This window comes from Canis lupus, chromosome 10 (assembly GCF_048164855.1).
Source record: "Canis lupus baileyi chromosome 10, mCanLup2.hap1, whole genome shotgun sequence".
NCBI lineage: Eukaryota > Metazoa > Chordata > Mammalia > Carnivora > Canidae > Canis > Canis lupus.
This window is the reverse complement of record NC_132847.1, coordinates 60535699-60539922: the sequence shown is the minus strand read 5'-3', so window position 1 is coordinate 60539922 and position 4224 is coordinate 60535699. Positions and strand designations below refer to the sequence as shown.

Sequence of the window (4224 nt, the reverse complement as noted above, 5' to 3'; positions counted from 1 at the left end):
ATTACTTTCATTCTATTTATTTATTTAAAGACTTTATTTATTCATAAGAGATACAGAGAGAGAGGCAGAGACATAGGGTGAGGGAGGAGGCTCCTTGCAGGAAGCCCAATGTGAGACCCAATCCCAGGACCCCGGGATCATGCCCTGAACCAAAGGCAGACACTCAACCACTGAGCCACCCAGGTATCCCTCGTTATTACAATTTTAATATATAATATATCCGGCAAAAAAGCACATAGTTGGAAAATAGTAAGTGAATACTTAAAACTACTGTATTGAATTATATTTAATTTGATTTCATGCTAACAAAACTAGTGTTTCTTTAGAAAAAGATGCATAGAGTTTCTAAAATACACATTAGCATAGGTTAAGTGGAAATATATATATATATTTTTTGTTTCTTTAAATTGCCTAATCCACTGTCATTCCCTTCTGGGCATTATGTTTTGTTTAAATACTTTTCTACTTTAATCCTATGTTAAAGCTCTGGCTCCCCAGAGCATACAAACCAGTAAAATTTAATCTTCCAAACACTACAATGTATGCCTTCCAACCTATACTCTGTTTTTTAAGATTTTATTATTTAGTCATGAGAGACCGAGAGAGAGAGAGGCAGAGACACAGGCAGAGGGAGAAGCAGACTCCCTGTGGGGAGCCTGATGTGGCACTTGATCCCACCAGGATCATGACCTGAGCTGAAGGCAGACACTCCACCACTGAGCCACCCAGACATCCCTCCAACCTACATTCTAATAAAGTAGTTGTAAATGGATGCCATTTATTTTAATTTCATGTACTTTGATTTTATTTTTTAGATTTGTATTATTAACCCTTCAAAGAAGAGACAAAGAAAGAAACTGAAAATTATTCCATCACTTATTCAGTCTAATTAAAAAAAAATGATAGGTTGTACATTAGTTAAAAATTGTTATACATTTTGCTGTTTTGATTTTATTTTCAAAGATGCAATTCTTTATTTAAAAAGTAAAAATTAAATGATTTTAACCAGCAGAGCCAGTACCTTTTAAAGTACAATAATTTTTTTTCACTAGTTGTAACTTTTCCAATTCTTTCCAATGCTTTTAAATGCCAGCATATTTTAGTGGGAAAAAAAGATTAATTTAGAACCTTGCCTAAATGAACCCTCTTATTCTTCAAAACCAAATTCAGAGATTTTTCTTTTCCAGGAACTTCAAGCTTATTAAGACAAAACAATTCTGTAGTTGTGATACATAGCAGCTGCAAGCAATCTATTTATCTAGCTTATGCTGCTTAGCTGTATAACAAAGAAGCCCAAACTCACAGTATGATCATTTATTCAATAAGTACCATTAATTACCCACTCTATATTAGACACTGTCCTAGGCACCAAGAATACTACAGCCAATGGGGGATACAAGGTTATTAGGCTTGTCATGGACATATTGGCTATGTATGCAGTGAATAATAAGAAAATATCATGTAATTATAAGCACTATATGGATATTGAATGCACTCATATAATTGTGATTGAGTTGTTTTCCCTAAGGACATAATATTGGAACGATAGCAAGGACCTAGCCATTCAAAGGACAATGGAAAAGAGTATTTCAAGCAGAAGGACTACCTAATACAAAAAGTATTGTACTAGAAACAAGGTCAGATATACAAAGACCAGTGTGTTGAAGTATATTGAGTGAGGAACCAAATGGTATGGAATTTGATCACAAGAAAAGGTAAAGGCTTTAAAACCAAAATAAGGAATTTGAATTGCATTTGAAAGGAATTAGGAATTAGCTGATTTACTTCATCAAAATACCATCTGGTTGCTGTGTGAAAGCCAGTTTTGAAAATTGAAAACAGAGATGCCAGTTAGTCTTTGGTACAAGAGTAGACCAGGTCCAGAGCATGAGTGGAGCTGAGCAAAAGTGGGTGAGACTGAGTATGATTTGGAGATAGAGTCAGCAAGACCTACTGATGAACTGGATATAAAGTTTAGAGAAAAAAAAGACAAAGATTTTTTTTTTCTCCTGAAGTAGGTGAGTATATGCTTGTACAGTTCTCATCAGCAAGAAAGATAAGGGAATAAAACAGGTTGGAGTGGAGTCATCACAAGAATTGTATCTTGACCATTTTCTTTTAAAAGACACACTTATTCAGCATCATGATCAGACTATTACATTTAGCAATCAGCAGCATGGGTGGAAAAAAAATCTACATTAAAACCCTTTGTCGGAATGTTTTACACTTTCCACAGAACAGAAACTAAAATAACCTGTTACACAATTAGTCACAAATACAGCCCTCCAGCTTTTTCCCCTCCACATGAGTATTATTTAAAACATGTCTTCTTTGTAGCAGGTAGGCCCAGCCACCTCAGTACTTGGGTGAGTTCACAAACCTATTGTAACTTATAGCTTCCCTGTCACTTCTCTGGCTCTCCTCTCCTGCTAAGCTTGTTCCCTGGCAGTAATTAAAACCTCTGCCACTGCCATAGCTGCTGCTGCTGCTGCTGCTGAAGCCACCATAGTCACTCTGGTTTCATGGTTTGCCAAAGTATAGGCCTCTACTACCATAGGAGTCAAAACTTCTGCCTCCAGAATTTCCTCCTTTCATGGGTCCAAAATTTGAGAATTGATTGTTGTAATTGCCAAAATCATTACAGGTTCTGCCACTGCCAAATTTGCTTCCATCATTACCAAATCCATTCTGGCCATCCCCACTGCCACCATATACCACCTCAACTGCCACCAAAGCCACCTCACCCACAGAAATTCCCTCCATGACCAAAGTTGTAATTCCCACCAAAACCACCTCCATGACCACCACCAAAGTTTCCAGAACCACTTCTACCTTTCTGGATGGATAAAGCACTAGCCATCTCTTGTTTAGATAGGGCTTTCCTTACTTCAGAGTAGGAGTTGCTTCAGAGTAACTTTTCATAGTATGGGATTTTTGAATGACAGTCTTGTCTGCAGAGTCATGGTCATCAAATGTTACAAAAGCCAAACCTCTGTTTTTGCCACTGTCTGGGTCAGTCATAATTTCAATCACTTCCATTTTCCCATACTGTTCAAAATAATTTTTAGATGATGTTCTTCAGTGTCTTCTTTCATGCCACCAGCAAAAATCTTTTGCACAGTTAAGTAGCCACCAGATCATTTAGAATCTTCTCTTGAGACAGCCCTCTTTGGTTCCACAACTCTTCCATCCACCTTGGGTGGCCTTGCATTCATGGCTGCATCCACCTCCTCCACAGTGGCATATGTGACAAACCCAAAGCCTCTGGAGCACTTGGTATTTGGATCTCTCATTACCACACAGTCAGTAAGCATTCCCCTTTGCTCAAAATGGCTCCTCAGACTTTCATCAGTTGTTTCAAAGCTCAAACCTCTGATGAAGAGCTTCTGCAGCTCTTCAGGCTCTTTGGGAGACTCTGACTTAGACATGATGGTGTTAGGAAGGGAGACTTTAACAAATGCTTACTCGACAGCATCTATAGGCTAAAAGGTATTTTGACCCTTATCATCACCTTTGTTATGCTTATCATCTCAAATAGAAAGATCAAGCAGGAAGTTCAATATAGGAGACTGGAGTTTCAAGGAGTAAACTGGATATATACTGGAAATCATTGGAATATACATACACTTTAAAAGGATGAAATCTCCTGAAAAGATTGCATGGATAAAAAAAGAAATAGTGAAGAAGAACTTGGATAAAGCCTAGTTTGTATTATTCTAACATTTACATGGATAGCAAAGAAAAGAAAGCCAAAAGGTCATAATGGAGAGTGGCAATTGAGGTGAGAGGAAAGCTGGAAGAGGGAGAAATAATGGAAGTCCAGAGAAAAGTCCACTCAAAGAGGAAGAATGGTCAATTATGTCTACTATGCCCAGAATTTAAAATATGAAAGGGCAACAAACAAATATTAGATTTGGTATTGTGGAAGACATGGATGACCTTGACAACAGCAGTCTCAGAGAAGTAGTCACAGTCAAATCTTTACTAGACAGATCGAAAAAAGAATTGAAGAAATAGAGGTAATGACTAGAGATAATGGCATTAAGTTGTTTATTTTAGGAAGTGCAGCATAGAAATGTGATAGTAATTGGAAGGGAATTAGGGCCAAGTTTAGATGATATCTTGTTAGACTGCTGTTTTTATGAGTTTTGTCATTTATTGTCATTTAAGACAGACACTGTTAAAGTTTGTTTAGTTGTAGACAGGAAAGGTCCTATAGAAAAG

The 4224-nt window shown here is 37.2% G+C and overlaps 1 pseudogene; it reads right to left on the bottom strand.

Moving 5' to 3' along the window:
- Positions 1 to 2355: 2355 nt before the first annotated feature.
- LOC140641046 (heterogeneous nuclear ribonucleoprotein A1-like) lies at positions 2356 to 3428 on the bottom strand (annotated as a pseudogene).
- Between the last annotated feature and the right edge of the window lie 796 nt (positions 3429 to 4224).